The sequence below is a fragment of the Canis aureus genome, chromosome 25 (assembly GCF_053574225.1).
Source record: "Canis aureus isolate CA01 chromosome 25, VMU_Caureus_v.1.0, whole genome shotgun sequence".
Taxonomy (NCBI): Eukaryota; Metazoa; Chordata; class Mammalia; order Carnivora; family Canidae; genus Canis; species Canis aureus.
Genome location: NC_135635.1, coordinates 3,974,886 through 3,994,096, shown reverse-complemented (window position 1 = coordinate 3,994,096; position 19,211 = coordinate 3,974,886). Strand labels below are relative to the sequence as shown.

General features: G+C 39.4%; 1 protein-coding gene across 16 annotated transcripts in view; it reads left to right on the top strand.

The window, feature by feature from the left end:
• Window positions 1-19,211, top strand: part of ATF1 (activating transcription factor 1) — an 87,430-nt gene that overhangs the window by 11,793 nt on the left and 56,426 nt on the right. The window contains exon 2 of one of the 16 annotated variants that reach the window (XM_077870060.1): window positions 1,250-1,321. The exons of the other annotated variants lie outside the window; for them this stretch is intronic. The gene's annotated coding sequence lies outside the window, so the exon portion shown is untranslated. The remainder of the gene's footprint in view (window positions 1-1,249; window positions 1,322-19,211) is intronic. 16 annotated transcript variants of the gene reach the window in all.

The following is a 19,211-nucleotide window of genomic DNA, read 5'->3' as shown; positions in this document are numbered from 1 at the left end:
TGAAAATAATGTGCCTAAAGGCTTGCAGGAACCTAACTCCATAGCCCCCCCCCCTGCCCCAGAGCAGTGGTTTAGTATTTGCTAATTACATGTACATGCAACTTTATAGAGTATCACTACCACAAATAACAAGAATTGACTATTTAGCAACATGGAGTTTATTGACAGCCTTAACAAGAACTATTTTAGTGAGAGTAGAAATAAAAATCTAATTAGGCCCAAGAGAGCATGGAAAAAGGGGGGAGAGGGATCCCTGGGTGGCGCAGCGGTTTAGCGCCTGCCTTTGGCCCAGGGCGTGATCCTGGAGACCCGGGATCGAATCCCACGTCGGGCTCCCGGTGCATGGAGCCTGCTTCTACCTCTGCCTATGTCTCTGCCTCTCTCTCTCTCTCTGTGTGACTATCATAAATAAATAAAAATTAAAAAAAAAAAAGGGGGGGGGAGGATAGACACTCATTGACAACAAAATGAATGGACAACTCCTTTGAGGAGTTTGGTGGCAAAGGAGGCTAAGGAATGAAGTTGCGGGAGAGAGTTGTAGGTCATTGAAACTTTACTTTTTTTTTTTTTTTTTTTAAGATTTTATTTATTCATGAGAGACACACAGAAAGAGAGAGGCAGAGACACAGGCAGAGGGAGAAGCAGGCTTTCCGCAGGGAGCCCAACTTGGGACTCAATCCCAGGTCTCCAGGATCACACCCTGGGCCGAAGGCAGTGCTGAACTGCTGAGCCACCCGGCCTGCCCTGAAGCTTTACTTTTATTATTATTAAATATGGGAGGAATTAACAGCCTGTTGGTATACCAGTGGGATAGATGCAGTAGAAAGCGGAAAAATTGGGATCCCTGGGTGGCACAGCGGTTTAGCGCCTGCCTTTGGCCCAGGGCGCGATCCTGGAGACCCGGGATCGAATCCCACATCGGGCTCCCGGTGCATGGAGCCTGCTTCTCCCTCTGCCTGTGTCTCTGCCTCTCTCTCTCTGTGTGTGTGTGACTATCATAAATAAAACATTAAAAATTAAAAATTAAAAAAAAAAAGAAAGGGGAAAAATTGATGATAGAGGAAAGGAGAGGGACATTCTGGAATGATGTCCTTGAGGAGAGGAGGGCACGAGATTTAATTTATAAGTGGAAAAATATATTTTACGTGAACACAGTATATCATTCACAGAAAGTAAATACAGGTTAGGTGGGAAGATTGGAGAGGAGACACTCCGAAAGTTTTCTCTCAATAATTTCTTTGTTTTTCAGAGAAATAAAATGCTTTGAGAAGATAAGGAAGGAGGAGAAAGTATGAAATAGTCTCCCAGGATAGTAGGAAATGTAAGTGGACTAGGGATATGTATAACAGGATTGCTGGAGAGCATGAACAGTCCACTTGAGGTTTGATCATGAGTTTAAAGTGAGACTGTTAAGTTCAGTTATGTGTTTTTCTCCAGTCTGATTCAAGTATAGTTTGCATCCAGGTTACAAGCATAGTGAAGGGGAGTTAACAGGATTGATTTTTAGTTAAGGGACTATAATGAGCAAGAAAAGGTACGGACATTGATGGTGTGTGTAATAATAGTGATTATGATGCTCGGCCACAAAATTTAAGGTGTATAAGGAAGAAAGTGGGGACTTGATGGGATCAAAAGCAGAGAAAAAAATACTAGGCTCAATGAATTGATTATAGGTTCCTGTGGAGTCCAAGAATTGTTGAAAGTCAAAATAGTAGAGGTGATGAGTTGGAAATAGGTGATAATAAGAGGGATACTTGAATTTGAGATTATGGAGAGGTACATTTATTGACAATGATAAAATTTAATTAAGTGGTTCTCAACTGGAGTATACTAACTTCCTACTGAGATGTCTGAAAATGTGTGTGTGTTTGAGGGTGGGGAGGGTGACACTGATTTTCAATGGACAGGAACCAGAGATGCTAAATGTTTTGCATTGAGCAGGATATTCTTGGACATGGAAGAATTGTCCTCCCCAAAATCCCTGTGTAGAAACCTTGTAGGGTATGACAACAGGAGCAGGTAACTGAGGAGGGTGGAAGACAGGGCTTTGGAGAGTAAAAGGCAGGGGCCTGGTTATAGAAGATTACTGGATGTTGCATATTGAAATCACACAAATCATATCTGGAGTGGTATTAGAATAAGTTGGTTTGGCTGCTAATATCTTAAAGAAGTGAGAGAGAATATAACTACCCTAAGGACAGTCTCCTGTTATGAACCTTGAAGTTGGGAGCTTCTAGGGGAGGACTTTGAAGGGACATTGGTCTAGAATGACCAATGAAAAGCAAAGGAAACGCACACCCTATCTGTAGACTCATGGTATGAGTGCAGGAGAGAACTATAGGGGAGGCAGTTTTCTTTAGAAGAGCTGAAGTTGGGATCACTGAGTGGCTCAGCGATTTAGTGCCTGCCTTCGGCCCAGGGCGTTATCCTGGAGTCCTGGGATCGAGTTCCGGCATTGGGCTCCCTGCATGGAGCCTGCTTCCCCCTCTGCCTGTGTCTCTGCCTCTCTGTCTCTCTCTCTGTGTCTCTCATGAATAAATAAATAAAATCTTAAAAAAAAAAAAAAAGATTAAGAGGTGAAGTTCAATTATGGCAGCAAGGTGAAGGGGAGGGACTTAGTACTTGTTGAATTTCATTTAATTCCAAATTATATGTAGATTGAGAGGCAGACGGTCTTGCTCAATGAAAAGAATGATGGAAGCAGTCAGAGGACCTGGTCTGAACCCTTATTTTGTCACTAGTGACTCAAGAACATTAAGTCACTTATTTAGACTTGATGTTCATCATCTAGTATTAAGTGTCAGACTTGGCAATCTTTAAGGTCTTTTCCAGCTCATAACTTTCAGTAATTCTCATATTGTAGAGAAATTTATATATTTTAATCAGGTTGAATAGAGAAAATAAGATAATAGTAACAAATAACATTTATTGAGTGTCCACCGTGTACCTGGTACATTTCTAAGCATTCAACATGTTATAATGCCTTCAAACCTCATGTCAACCTACTGTACTTTTATAACTCCCATACAATAGAAGTGATTTGAATTCCAGCAGTTTGACTTCTGTCACAATTTGGGTTTCCTAGGAAGTGGACTGTGAGATGTAAATTAGTATGCAGGAGGTTTATTAGGGAGTCCTCTTGGGATTATCACTTGTGAAAAGAAAAGAGAAGGAAGCAGGATTGGGTAGAAGTAGAAGTGGGACTGTGATTCAGTCTCAGTGAAGGCCTCAACTGACCCCATATAAAACTTGGAAGCTGAGAAAGCTCTTCAGAATAGGGGGAAGGGGCCAACCAGGCCTTTATATCCCAGCACCAGTCATTAGATCTTGACTGACCTGGGAAGGGGTGTGTGTGACCCTTGACAAGGTGACTCATCAACCAAGGCAATTCCAAAGAGTGCTGACAACTGAATGCTGCCAGCGTTTGGAGAATAAGTCTTTTACTAGTGAAACGGGATCTGCAGGTTGCATCAGAGTGCTTACTACAACTCTATAGAGTCCGTGGGCACCAGTCCTTTGTTGCCTGCAGGCAGAGTATGAGGATAGTGGAAGAAATTACAAATAGGCTTGGCTCCAAAACACTTTTCAAACAGCTTGATCTTCATGCCATTCATATTTTTTAAGGTTTTATTTTTAAGTAATCTCTGTACCTCAGTGTGGAGCTTGAACTGAAAACCCCAAGATCAAGAGTCACATGCTCTACCAACTGAGCCAGCAAGGTGCCCCCATGTCGTTCATATTTTTGACATGGAGACTTAACTCCGGGATCATCCAGGGATAAGCTAAGAATGTGTATGTGTGCATCGGTGCCTTTGATAATCCTTTCTTACCTGGAGATACTCTATCTAACATCTTGGACATTCTAGGTCATCTGGGTTTCACTTTTTGGTAAAGAAAGATTCTCCTATAGGGTAACTTAGAAATAAATCTAGGTGAGTTTATTTGGATCTTTCCAGCATGGATGGCATGGAAGAGTAGAAGAATGATTTTTCTTTTTCATTCACTTAACATAGACTTTCACAGAGCCAAGTTTTAAATTTTGACTAGGTCCAGTTTATCAAGTTTTCCTTTTATGTATTATACTTTTGGTGTCTTAAGAATTCTCTGGTAGTCCTAAATTTCAAAGATTTTTTGTTTCTTCCTAGAAGTTTTATAGTTTTGTGTTTTACATTTAAGTCCATGATCCATTTTAAGTTAATTTTTGTATAGATTTGAAAGTTTTTTTGTGGGGGGTAGGAGGGGGTGCTATCTCTGGATGTACAACTGCTACAACACTACAGCATTACTTTTGCAGCTTTGTCAGAAATTATTCGGGCATATTCATCTATTTCTGCTTCTCTATTGTGTTCCATAGATCTATGTGCTATCCCTCTGTCAGTACCATGCTATCTTGACTACTATGTATAGTAATCCTTGACATCTGGAAGAAAGATTACTCCCATTTTATTCTTCTTTTTCAAAGTTGTTTTAGGGCCTTTCCTTTTCCATATAAATTTTTGCAATAAGCTTATTTGTGTCTACAAGCCAACATATCAGTTTGAAGAGAACCAGTATCTTAGTGAATCTTTCGGTCCTTGAATATAGTAAATCTCTTCAATTATTTAATCTCCTTTGCTTTCCTTCCATAGCATTTTGTTTTTCCCAGCATACAGATCCTGTATATGTTTGTTAGAATTATACCTAAGCATTTCATTTTCTTTGAAACAATTGTAAATAATACTGCATATTTTCTTTGGACCTGTTGTAAATGATACTGTCTGTGTTAATTTTCGATTTTACTTGTTAGGGTATAGAAATGTAATTGATTCTTGCTTATTGATCTTATTATACCTTGTAACATTAGTTTTAGGAGTGATGATTTTTTTCTTTGCTTTAGTTTTGTTTTTAGTATTTCTTGTGATATTCTACGTAAACAGTCATGTGATCTGCAGATAGAGATGGCTTTTTTTCCAGTTTTATTCCAGTTCAGATTTATTCCGATCATTTACAATACATGTTTTTCTTGCCTTATTGCACTGTTAAGAACTCACAGAGCTATGTTGAATAGAGTGGTAAGAATGAGCATCTTTTCTTTCTACCCAGTCTTGAAGGAAAGACATTCGTTAGTCTGATGTTAGCTGTAGGGGTTTTTTTTTTTTTAAAAAAAATGCTCTGTGAGTTTGAGAAAGTTCCCTCTGTTCGTAGTTTTTTGAGAGTTTTTTCCATTCCATGAGATAAAATATCATGAAATGAGATTCTTCTGCATCACTTGGTGTGCAGCCGTGATTTTTTTTTTTCTTCTTATGGTGATGTGGTGGATTACATTGATTTTTAAGTATCAAAGCAGCTTTGCATACCTGAAATAAATAGCAGTTGGGCCATCGTGGTATATTCTCTTTTTATGTAACTAGATTCTGTTTGCTAATACTTTGTTGAGGATTTTGCACCTAAATTCATGAGATAATTGGTCTGTGTTTTTTTTTTTTTTTTTTTTGTAATGTCTTGGGCCTCATAAAACAAGTTGGGAAATATTCCTTTCCCTTCTCTCTCCTGGAAGAGATTTCCTTTAAATGTTCGACTAAACTCTCCAGTGAAACTGGGGCCTGGAATTTTTTTTTTTTTTTTTTTTTTTTTTTTAACAGGACTATTCAGGCTGTTTTATCATAGCTGAGTTTGGGTAGTTTGTGGTTTTCAAGAAATTGATGCATTTCTTCTGAGTTGTCAAATTTATGAATGAAGAGCTGTTCATAGTATTACCTTTTTAACCCACTTAATGGCTGTAGGGTCTGTTGACCTTAAAAAACTGTCAGTTACTTTACCAGTGAAAATAAAGTTTATTCAGGAATAACAGAAAATTGCAATTCGGGGCATGCAAGCTATGGCAAAAAACGATACGTCCCACAAACAAAGGAGAGGAATGTTATTTTATGGAGAAGAAGGAGGAGGGAGTTGGAAGTGGTTATTTTGAAAGAAAGTCCATTGGAGGAAAGTGCAAGTTCAAGGTGATAATTGTTTCTCATTGGGTGAGTTGCAGGGCTAGTCAGTTTCTTATAGGAGGTGCAATGTACATCTTTGCCTTTTAGGGCCTGTAATTGAGTCCTTCCTGTTTTTTTTTTTTTTTTTTTTTTTTTGAGTCCTTCCTGTTAACTATTCTTTTGGAGTTTAATTGTGGCTGAGTGGTAGGGCTTACCCTCTGGCCTCCCAACTCCACTTTAGTGAGGTTTCCCTTTATTTTTATATTTTCCCCTTTTGATCAAGATCTTTCTCTGAAAGCATAGCTGATCAAAAGTCAGGTTTTCTTAATTCAGAAACCTTTTATCCCTCAGTGCCAGGAAAGACCTTTCTTGGTTGTCATGTCCCATATCAGATGGAAAGTGCATAGCAATTGGAAACCAACTGAGTTCACATTTGAGTAACAAGGAAGGTTATGAGGGAGAACTCTCAGACACTTCCCACCTTATAGTCTATACTTACTAAGATGGTAAGCACTGAAGATTATTTCCTTATTGGGAAGATCATTTTTACAAAAGTTTGATAGGCAACAAATACAGAAAGTAACAGGACAACTCCAAATTGTGTGATGGTTCTAAACTGAGATCCTAGATCTGAAAGTAGCCAACCAGAAATATTTATTGGCACTTATCCCAACTTAAGGGAGAAAACCTGAAGTTGTGTATGCCTCCTAGAAGTCACCACTTAAAGCTGCCATGAAAGCAGAATAGTGAATATAGATAGCAAGAACACACTGAAAGAATTAACTGAGTACATTTGGGAAGATATATTGCAGGTATAAATATGAAGCAAAAGCTGATGAACTTTTTGCAGAACAGCAAAACCTCAAAGACATTTTAAAACAGCCTTGTTATCTTGAAAGAACTATTTGGAACCAAATGTATTAGAGTTGTGGTAAGGTTGCAAATTCAGAGACCGTGAATTTGGATAAGAATCCAGAGGAATCCAGAGTCAGTTAATAGTTCAGATGAAAGAAAGACTTTTGTTGAATTCAGAACCCTTTTAGAAGAAGCAAGTGAAAAATTAATTTGTCATGGGATCACAATGATGCTGTTTCTGAAAGTTCATAGTCAAAAGAAGAGGTTCCCTCCTCCCATCCCCAACACTTAACAAGGGTTTAGGAAATACCGACAAGGACATTCATTGTCTTTCCACAATGAGAGGAAGCGACAGTGAGAAAAAGGTACACAGGCCTGGTACAGACATCTTGGGAAAGCTGTCTTGTCAGATGTCGTCTGCTTTAGTTCCCAGAAATCTTTACTTCCAGGTCACCAGGCAGCGGCAGGGCCAGTCAGGGTTTGGCATTTTCTTTTTAGATGGGTCACATGAATCCAAGAGTCTGTTTCTTAGAGTTTGGTGACACAAAGGTGGGTTAGTAAGTGGTAAGGCCATTTCCAGCAAGGTTGAAGAGTCTTTCTTTCTTTTTTTTTTTTTAAGATTTATTTTTATTTATTTATGATAGACATACAGAGAGAGAGAGAGAGAGAGAGAGAGAGGGGCAGAGACACAGGCAGAGGGAGAAGCAGGCTCCATGCCAGGAGCCCGACACGGGATTCGATCCCGGGACTCCAGGATCGCGCCCTGGGCCAAAGGCAGGCGCGAAACCGCTGAGCCACCCAGGGATCCCCCTGAAGAGTCTTTCTTGAGGTGTTTTTTTCCCTAGATGAAATCTGGTTGCAAGGTGTGGCGCTTAAGGTTTTCATATTTCAGGAGCTCATGGTGAAGATTACTCTACCACAGCATGGCTATTTTTAGTAGAAGCAATTAGATCTTTAGAATAGTGGAGTATATCTCCTTTTATCAACTGTGGGTCAGAGGAGGCAGGGGCCAAGTGTATTAAAGTCCAGCGACTATCTCAAAAAGGGAGAATCTGAGTTTCATAGGCAGTGGATCTGAAACGTGGAAGGACTAACAGCAGCACTGCTATCCAGGGTATTTGGAGGGTCTCCGCGAATTTTGCCAGTTGAGTCTTACTAGTGACATTTATGTTTGACTAACCTGGAGGATTGAAGATGGTATGCACAATGAAGGGTTGTAAAACTGACCAAACAGCACAGACTTGTTGAAGCACCCGACTGGAAAAGTGGGTTTCCCAGTCACTATGAAGTTCACAGAAAAGTTCTCCAGGTAGGGATAATAATCTTTTCTATCAGAATTTTAGGCACAGAAAAAAACACTGGCCTGTCTACAAGGAAAAGCTTCGGTCCACTAAGAAGGCATGCATACCATAACTAAATTGTCATACTTTTGTCCATGAGACAGGGAAAGCTGTATGAAATCCATTTGTGCAAATAAGTTTCCCTCTCAATTGTAGCTTTGGACAGGCAGAACAAGTGAGGATAGATGCTTTTTATAGCCTTATTAGTATTTCCCCACCAATACTGGTTCATGAAGGATACCATTTTGTCAGTAGACCAATAGTTTAATGCATGCACACTAGTAAGTGGGAACTTTAGAACTTTTGGTAGGACCAGATTGTTATTTGGTCCAAACCAGCATTCTTTCTATCAAAGGAACAATTACTGGATCTCCAATATTGTTTTTCCCTCTCTTGGGCTAATTGTTGGGTATCTCTTATTAGTTTTCCCAAATGATAATTTGGGAGAACATCCTTTTGGACCATGACAGAGGTTTGGCTGTTGGTTTCCTTGAGAGCTGAGTTTTTGGTGGCAGTATCAGCAAGGTTTACTTTGGGACTCAGGGAGTTGAGTCTGGAATGCCCAGGAACCTTAATAATAGAGCAGCTGGCAGAAGTATGGCATCTAGTAAATTTTGGGGCATAAGAGCCATTTTTAATTTTACCCCTATTGGAAGTAAGGAAACCTCACTGTTTCCATAACATTCCAAAGGCATACTGACTGTGGGTGTAAATGTTTGCAGTTTTACTCTTGGCCAGTGTACTAGCCTCAGTAAGGGGATATAATTCAGCCTGTTGAGTATCCAGCGGTAAAGGTGCTGCCTCAGTGACTTCAAAAGTAGTTGTAGTTGCATACCTAGCATGATATTTAGCATTTTCATCCTGTAAATAGGAACCATCAGTAAACCATTAAAAATCTACAGTAGTTAGGGGAGTTTTGTGTAAATTTTCACAAAGAGTCAAAAGATGATCTGTCAGTCTTAAATAGTCATGAGGGGTTTCGCCAGTGAAGGAGGGGAGAAGACTAACAGGGTTAAGGTTATTGCAGCAAGAAAGAGTTCTATGAGGAGCCGTTGGCAGCAGAATGTCATAGAGGGTAAGTTGACTAAGAAGTGCTGTGTGTGAAGAGAATTTGGGAGGGCCTTTGCTGCATGGAGCACGGAGGGCTAAAGGGGATCCTAGGGTTATTTCTTCAGTGGCTTTAACTTGAAGTGGCAGGAATGGCTGTGAAGCAAAGGGGACAGCCTCATACCACAGGGTCTAGTTGTTGGTCATAATATGCTATGAGTTGATGGTGGTCCCCATGCTTTTAGATGAGGACATTCCCTTCCCTCTTACTTGAAAAGAGGAGAAAGGGAAGTTGATATACGTGCTGCCAAAGGGAGTAATTAGGATGTCTGAGGGCAGAGCCTTTATTAGGCTTTAAAGTCTCAAAAGCTGGGGTGCCTGGGTGGCACAGTCAATTGAGCATCCGACTCTTGGTTTTGGCTCGGGTTGTGATCTCAGGGTCCATGAGCTCAAGTCCTGTGTCAAGCTCCATACTCAGTGCAGTCTGCTTAGGATTCTCTCCCCCTCTCTCTGCCTAACTCCCCTGTGTGCACACGTACTCACTCTCTCTGTCTCTCTCTCAAATAAGTAAATCTTAAAAAAAAAAAAAAAAAAAGACAAACCTGTTAAAGTCTTAGAAGCTATGTTTCTTGATCTTTCTAAATAATAGCATCAGCTTTGTCATTTTTTAGTAAAGCATACAGAGATTGAGCCATAAAAAGTAAGTTTGGAATACAGTTTCAACAGTAGCCAGCCAGTCCAAGGACCTTGTAATTGGTGTGTAGTTTTAGGTATTGGAAAGTTCAGGATACCCTGATGCCTTCCTGGATCCAAATGTGGACCTTCTTCCAAGATCAGGTGCCTTATGTGTCAAATCTGAATTTGAGCAAACTACAATTTTTTTGGAGATTTTATATCCCTTTACAGCTAGAAGTTTTAACAGGTGATTCTGTCTCCTGGGAAGAGGTTGGAGAAGAGCAAGAGAAACTAATCATCTCCATGTTGTAACAAAGCAGAGCCTGCAGAAATCTTTGTATCTTCCAAATCAGCTTTTAAGAATTGTGAAAAATGAGGACCCTGTTTGTAACCCTGGGGGATTGCTGTCCCAACATATTCCTGTTTTTTTCCCAAGTGAAAGCAAAAAAAAAAAAAAAGGCTATCTTTGTCAATTGAAATACTAAAAATTCACCACATAGGGCATCCCGGGTGGCTCAGCAGTTTAGCGCCGCCTTCAGCCCAGGGCATGATCCTGAAGTTCCAGAATCAAGTCCCATGTCGAGCTCCCTGCATGGAGCCTGCTTCTCCCTCTGCCTGTGTCTCTGCCTCTCTCTGTGTGTCTCTCGTGAGGAAATAAAAAAATCTTTAAAAAATTTAAAATAAAAAAAAATTCACCACATAGATGAATTACAGTAAACAATTTGCTTTTGGTGGGAATGAATGTCAGAAGCACATTGGAGTTAGAAACAACAGGGTGCCAAGGGGTAATGATGATATTTATTTCCCACGAGTCCTGGACAAACCTCTATCATATTTAGCCATTGGGTTTTCTCACAGGCAGAATTGGGGTATCAGAGGCAGTAGTGCAGGGGATATTGAGGCCCTGAGTTTTGTAATCGATTCAGGCTTGATGCCTTGAAGGGTTTTTAATCTATCTATAGGGGAGGTTTTGATGGGAGGTGTACTGTGGATACTGCCAGTACCAGTTGAAGATTTTGCTCATAAAGAGGAAAGTAGGGACACCTGGGTGGCTCAGCGGTTGAGGGTCTGCCTTCTGCTCAGGGTGTGATCCTGGAGTCCCAGGATCAAGTCCCATATCGGGCTCCTTGCATGGAGCCTGCTTCTCCTGTCTCTGCCCCTCTCTCTGTGTCTCTCATAAATAAGTAAATAAAATCTTAAAAAAAAAAAAAAAAAAAAGAAAAAGAAAAAAGAGGAAAGTAATTGACCCATCAGGAATCAGTGTCTCCAGACTCTGCTATACTGCCATCAGAGACAGGGCAAATAAAAGATCTTGATTACTGCTGTCAAATTCTAGAATTCTTTCCCCCTTTTGGAGAAATTCTGGCATAATATTTTTCTAGGGGATCCCTGGGTGGCTCAGCGGTTTGGCGCCTGCCTTTGGCCCAGGGCACGATCCTGGAGTCCCGGGATCCAGTCCCGCATTGGGCTCCCAGCATGGAGCCTGCTTCTCCCTCTGCCTGTGTCTCTGCCTCTCTCTCTCTCTCTCTCTGTGTCTATCATTAAATAAATAAATAAATAAATAAATAAATAAATAAATAAATAAATTTAAAAAAACATAATAATATTTTTCTAAGAATCTCAGCCTGAGGGGATCCCTGGGTGGCTCAGCAGTTTAGTGCCACCTTTGGCCCAGGGCATGATCCTGGGGTCCCGGGATCAAGTCCCACATCAGGCTCCCTGCATGGAGCCTGCGTCTCCCTCTGCCTGTGTCTCTGCCTCTCTCTCTCTCTCTGCCTCTCATAGATAGATAGATAGATAGATAGATAGATAGATAGATAGATAGATTAAATAAATAAATAAATAAATAAATAAATAAATAAATAAATAAATAAATAAATAAAATCTTAAAAAAAAAAATCTCAGCCTGATAAATGAATAGGGGTGGAGGAACAAAGGGAAAAGAGGATGGATATCTCTCAAAGGGCCTAAACAAGAGAGAATAGTTCAAAGACAGGACTTGTTGAGGTTCATTAGAGACTTCACTATTTGAAATGTTTTAGTACTCTGAGACAGAGGCTGCTTTATAGCCATGGGATTGAGAACCAAGAGTATAGCTTCCATATCAATAAGGTTGGAAAGATTCACTCCCCGTACAGAGAGTGGTTTTTCCAAACCAATTAAGAGGGAGGCTTGTAAAGAGCTCTGGTAATTTCTTAGAGCTCTGTCATTGAGAATTAGGAAGACATTGGTTAGGGTGCTAGGTGCTAAAGCCCTGTAGCACTTAAGTTGGTAACAGTCTTTTTCCTAATGTCCTGGCCCCTTTGCAGTAATAGCAGAAACGGCAGGGGCGGGAAGTTGATTAGTGTCCTTCGTTTGCCAGAGTTAAAAGTAGAGAATTTGAAGTCTTTATTTCAGGTGACTCATCTGGGGTACTAGCAAGCTGGTGTGCTAAATTTGAACTAAATCTGGAGTAGGCATAGTTTCCCATCCTGGAAGAACTGGTTCAGCCCATTATTAGTTAAATACTGCCTAGTCAGATTCAACATCTAAAGGAAGACCAGAATTTTTTTTTAAGACAATTTGGAGTTGATTGCAATGGTCATAAACAGGTTCAATCAGGCTTTTGTGTGCAAGCCTGAATTTTGTACCAATCAACAGGCTTAGGAAAAGCTACTATAGTTGCTCAGTGGAGATTTTTTTTTTTCCCCAGTGGTGATTTACAGTGAGTGTTCTAGCATCCTGCCAAAAGTTAGTTTATTTCTCTAAAGCCCCTTCAGGATATTCCCATCAGACTGGCTTCATGCAGTGTTTGGCTTGGCCCTCACCAAACAAGCATGTGGACTAATTGATATAAATCTAAGAAACTATAAATTTGAATAACTTTGTTAAATTCTTCGGCAAAGCTATGGGGGTAGTCCTTTGTCACTTTAGGAAACTCCTTAACTATAACTCTCAATTCAGCCTTAGTCCAGGAAACCTATGAAATTTGGGGTTTATTTGGATCCTCAAAAGGTAACTTTAAAGGGACAGGTCTAATAGGCTCAGAGAAGGAGGGAAGTGAGGAGAGGTTCAGGGAAAAAAGGAAGTTCAGTGAAAGGATTAGTGTGGGGGAGCAGGGCACACAGAGAAAAGGTCAGGATGATGGATAGTGGAGAGGTGAGGCCTGAGCTCTGGCTGCTGCAATCCTGAGGCATAGAAGAGGGGGGGTGGGGAGGAGGCTTCAGAAGCTTTGTCTTTCTTTAAAGGTTTGCCTCAGTCTCGAAATTGTTTTGTAGAGAAGCAACTTTAGATTCCTGATAACAGGGCAGCCCAGGTGGCTCAGTGGTTTAGCACTGCCTTCAGTCCAGGGCGTGATCCTGGAGACCCAGGATCGAGTCCCACGTCAGGCTCCCTGCATAGAGCCTGCTTCTCCCTCTGCCTCTCTCTCTCTGTGTCTCTCATGAATAAATAAATAAAATCTTAAGGAAAAAAAAAGATTCCTGATAACATTTGGAGGTTTCAGCATATGAATCAAAACATCCCATTTACTTTCCACAATTTTAGAGCCTTAGCTGTTTGATTCAGTTTTGAGAAGAGTGGGTTTGGAAAGATGGGAAGTTCCCCATAATGAATATTTGAGGTTCTAAATTACTTTTGATTAAATTGGTCTATCTACTAGAAATGTGCATGAGGAATGAGGAGGGACTATAGTATTTAAATATTAAATCAAGGGGCAGCTGATCTCAGAATTGTGAGTTCCAGCCCCTTGTTGGATGTAGACATGACCTATTAATAAAACTTTTTAAAAAATTAATTTAAAAATTTAAATAAATATAAAATCAGGCCAGGGTCACAATAGAGGGGACCTCAAAGCATTTTGATGACTGGGATCCCATCTTTTAGGGTTTTCTTTTTCTAGAGCAAAAAGACAAATTCCTAAACCAGCACAGTTTCAACAGGAACAGCCTGGTTCCAGAAGGAATCAGACCAAAAGCCAGCACATTCCAGTAGGAACAACCCAATTCCAAAGGAATCAGACTGAAGGTTAGTACAGTTCAGTAGGAAGGATCTGGTTCTAAAAAGGAGTTGAACTGAAAGCCAAGTGAATCTTCTTAGAAAAGATAAAGCCCTAAAGCAGATCCTCAATAAAGCCTGGAGAGCCCAGACACAGAGAGCAGAGGTCAAATATAGAGGGAAACCTACCTTCCAACTCCAGGGTGAGTAAGTAGTGAGCTCAATTAGCTCTGTGAGTACTGGGTACCTGTTTGCTTACCAGCGTCAGAGGTATGGGTGATCTTCCCTTGACCTCACTTCTCATCACCAAATGATGTTAAAAATTAACCTTAGGGGCACCTGAGTAGCTCAGTTGCTTGGGCATCTGATTCTTGATTTCGGATTAGAGTCCTGGGATCCAGCCCAGTGTTGGGCTCTGTGCTCAGCAGGGAGTCTGCTTGATATTCTTTCTCCCTCTGCCCCTCCCCCACTTGCCTGTGTGCTCCCTCTCTCTAAAATAAATAAATCTTTAAGAAAAAAAAAAAACCCTTAAAACAGTCATCTTACCAGCAAAAGTGGGTTTATTTGGGAATAATAGAAAATTACAATTTGGGACATGGAAAGTGTGGCAAAACCATAGACAATCCCACAAACACAGGGGAGGAACATTGTTTTTTGGAGAAGAAGGAGGAAGTTGGGAGGGGTTGTTTTGAAAGTTCATTGGAGAAGAGCATTGAGTTCAGGGTAATGATAATTTCTCTTTGGCTGAGATGCAGTGGTAATCATTCTTGTAGGAAATGCAGTGTATATCTTTCCCTATTGGAGTCTGTAATTGATAATGTTTCCCATAATTGACACTGAGTGAATAGTACAGCACCCCCATCCCCCAATCTGACCTCTGACTTAGTAAGGTTTCTTTTAATTAATTTTCAAAGTCTATCATAACCCCTGTTAACTTACTTGTGTTGGTGATTTATGTCTTCTCTCTTTTTTTTTTTTTTTTAATCTTTCAGTCTTGCTAGGGTTTATAGGTTTTATTGGCCATTCCCCCCACCAAAGAACTAGCTTTTTGTTTTATTTATTTTCTGTTTTCCTGCTTTCAGTTCATTGATTTCTGCTCCTATCTTTATTATTCTCTTACTTCTGCTTACTTTATTCATCTTTTTCTAGTTTCTTAAGTGAGGAACTTACATTATTTTAAGTTTGTTTTGTTTGTGTTGTTGTTTTTCAGTAATGCTCACTATGCCCAGTGGGGGGCTTGAATTCTGACCCCTGAGATCAGGAGTTGTATGCTCTTCTGACCGAACCAGCCAGATGTCCCAAAACGTATATTGTGGATTTGAGATCCTTTCTCTTTGTTACTGAAAATATTTGATGCTCTGTATATCTCTTGGCACCGTTATAGATATTTCCCACAATTTTAATATGTTGTATTTTCATTTTCATTCATTTCTATGTATATTTTAAAAAATTTTAAGACTTCCTCTTTGACAGTTGCTTAATTAGGTGTGTGCTGTTTAGTTTCCATGTGTTTAATGATGTTCTGTTGAATTTCTTTATTGATTGCTAGTTTGGTTCCACTGTGGTCAGAAAACATATTCTGTGTGATTACAGTTCTTTTAAATTTGTTAAAGTTTTTTATTATGTAGGATATGGTATCTTGGTGAATATTCGATGGGTGCTTGAAAAGATTTTTAATTTTGAAAGCAGATTAAGAGTAATAAACAGCTTGAATGTTCTCATCATCTGTTTATTTTGCAGACAACATGAAATGAGTTATTTTATGGAATGGAATGATTCTAAGCTTGGAAAGTATAAGAAAATATATAGGGAAGACCTAATTTCTTTAGTGGGATGTGAGAGTAGATATGATTTGCAAGTATCATGCTGTAATAAAATTTTACCCATAGTAGACCTTTTAGGATAATTTAGATACATCATCTTATGATAATTGTGTCTGGTATTATAATATTCTGAGGTTGGCCCATAAAAATGTTAGATAACAGCCCCAAATTACATGAGGGAATATGTCTGAACTAATAGAGCACTGGGTTCAAAATTTAAGTTTAATGTATATGGAGGAATTTGACACAAGAGGTCTCATCTTAACAATCTGTAATAAGAGATGACTATCCCCCCAAATACAGAATGAATATTCTTATCTACAACTGAAGTGTGGTAGTAGCAAAACAGTATTATAATGTGTTAAGAGTTGGTGAGTTTAGTGAAAATGTGTGGATGTTGGAAACCCAAGAGGTCCTGATTATATGTGAGTTTTTTCAAAGGAAATATGCTACCAACAGTAGCATTCTGTTGATAAAAGAGGTTTTGTGATAATAGGACTAAGAACAGTTGGGCTTTTGAAGAAAGTTTAGTGCATTATATCACCTACAACCATTTTTAAAGGCGCTATGACCAGCACATTTCTGTCCTTACGGTTAAGACTCTGAACTTTGCCTTGTTCATTAAAAAATATTGAGTTTGTATCAAATTTTTTGTATTCAGTGTGTTTTTCTAAATAAGGATATAATTTTGAGTCTTTTACTTGAGAAGCAGTTCTGTGGGGTTTTTTTTAAAGATAGTATTTATTTTGAGAGAGAGTGCACAAGGTGAGGTAGAGACAGAGGGAGAGAGAGAATCTCAAGCCGACTTCACACTGGAGATGGAGCCCGATGTAGGCTTGATCCCATGACCCTGAGATCATAACCTGAGCTGAAATCAAGAGTTGGACGCTTAACCCATTGAGCCACCCAGGCACCCCAATTTTGTGATTCTTTAATGTCTCTTTTCATGAAGTAATAGAGTGTGTATAATTTTGGTCCTAAAATTAATAAACCAAGAACTAATTTGCAATACAATTTTGTTCTCATAGAATCTATGGCAATTTTTAAAAAATGTTTAGTGCATGTTGGAAAAGAAGGTGTATTCTGTGGTTGTTGAATGCAGAGCTCTATAGATTTGGTCAGGTTTGTTGATTTTGTCCTTGAAATCTTCTGTATCTATCACTTTTGTCTGCATGTTCAATGGTTGACAGAAATGTATTAATGTTCCAATGTAATTGACTGATTTCTTCCAGTAGTCCTTCAATTTTTGCTATGTGATTGAGTGTGTGTTAAAGGCCATGTTGTTGCATGATTGTAGGTTTTTAGGGCCTTTAGATTATGAGACTGTCTGCCTGCCTACTGCACTAAGAAGGCACTTGATTGTAGGTTTAAAATTATTGTATATTTCAGGAGAATTGTCCCTTTTATTTGTATCCTTATTTCTAGAAATGCTTTTTTTTTAAAGTCTAATTTTTTTAAGATTTTTATTTATTCATGAGAGACGCAGAGAGAGACAGAGACACAGGCAGAGAGAGGAGCAAGCTCCCCGCGGGGAGCCAGATGCAGAACTTGATCCCAGGACCCTGGGATCACGCCCTGAGCCAAAGGTGGACTCTCAACCACTGAGCCACCCAGGCATCCCTTAAAGTCTAATTTGATACTATTTGGCTTTAATTTGGTAGTATCTTAATGGCATCTTTTTTTCCTGTGCTTTCACTTTCAAAGCAGGCTCCCTGCGGGGAGCCAGATGTGGAACTCCATCTCAGGACCCTGGGATCATGACTTGAGCTGAAGGCAGACACTCAACACCCAAGGTGCCCCATGTCCTTATATTTTAAATGTATCTCTTGTTAACAGACTATAGCTAGATTTTTTTTCTTTTAATCTAGTCTCCTGGACTCCTCACTCCCCTACCTCCTAGTTATTAGATATTGTAAATTGTGCTTAATAAATATTCTTGTATATGTCTATGCTGCACATAATTGTTTGGTCATAGGGTATGCAAATATTTAGTTATAGAAGGTAACTGCCGACAGTTTTACAATCTTGTGCCAGTTTATAACACCATCAGAAGTGTATGAGAACTAGAGCCCCTGGGTGGCCCAGTCCTACTCTTGATTTCAGCTCAGGTCATCGGGGTCGTGGGATTGAGACCCCCACATCAGGCTCCATGCTCAGCTGAGAGTCTGCTTGAGATTCTCTTGCCCTCTTTGTGCCCATGCCCCGCGTGTGCTTGCGTGCTCAGTCTCTCTCTCTCTCTTTCTCATAAATAAATATATATATTTTTAACTATATGAAAATTTGATCCACCTAAGTGCCCAAATTGGTATTGTATGTTCCTCCTTTCTTTAACTTGTAACCATCTGGTGGATATATAGTAGTATCTCACTGTGGTTTTGGTTTGGTTGGGTTTGGTATTTTGTTTTTTGTTTTTGAGATATAACAACATGATACTAATTTTAGGTGTACAACATAATGATTCAGTATTTGTATACCCTGCAAAATGATCATTACAATAAGCCTTGTTAACATCACCATAATTACAATTTTATTTCTTGTGATGGGGACTTTTGAGATTTACTTTTAGCAACTTTCAAATATGCAATATGGTATTATTAACTGTAGTCATTATGCTGTACATTATATCCCCATGACTTAATTATTTTATAACTGAAAGTTCGTACCTTTTAACCACATTCACCATTTCACTTACTCCCACTTCCCATCTCTGGCAACCACCAGTCTGTTCTCTGTTTGAGCTTAGGGTTTTTGTTTGTTTTAGATTCCACATATAAGTGAGATCACAGGTTGTCTTTCTCTGACTTAATTTCTTTTAGCATAACGTCCTAAAGGTCCATGCATGTTGTCACAGATGGCAAGATTGCATTCTTTTTTATGGCTGAATAGTATGCTATTGTAGTCTTCTAGAATTTTAACAGAACTTTTGGTCCGTGTCCATGTACATTTCACATAATTACTGATATATATAAGTTTAGACCTACCGTCTCACTTTGTGCTTTTTGGCCCACATGTTCCATGTTCCTTTTTCTTCTCCTCCTTGTCTTCTTTTGAATCATTTCTTCTCATTCTGTCCCATCATTACTTGTATCAATTTGGAACCACATAAACTTGATTACCACTTTGTTAGCAATTATCCTAATTATAGCACATCTTTTTAGTAATAAAGTCTAAAGTTAATACCTTTATTCTCAGACAGTCCAGTAACCTAAGAACAATTATTTTCATATATCCTCTTTCTAACTTATTACCCTTGTTGGGACTTAATTTTATCTTTTTCTCTTTTAATGCCATAAAACATCATACTTATTTCTTGCAGCCAAATTATTTTTCCCACATATTTATCACTTTCTTTGCTCTTCATTCCTTCATACATATCTAAGATTTCATTTTAGTTTTTTTTTAAATCTGGATTACATAAACTTAAGCGGGATGCCTGGGTGGCTCAAAGGCAGTAAGCATCTGCCTTTGGCTCAGGTCATGATGCCAGGTTCCTGGGATTGAGCCCAAAGGCCTGCTCCCTGCTCAGCGAGGAGCCTGCTTCT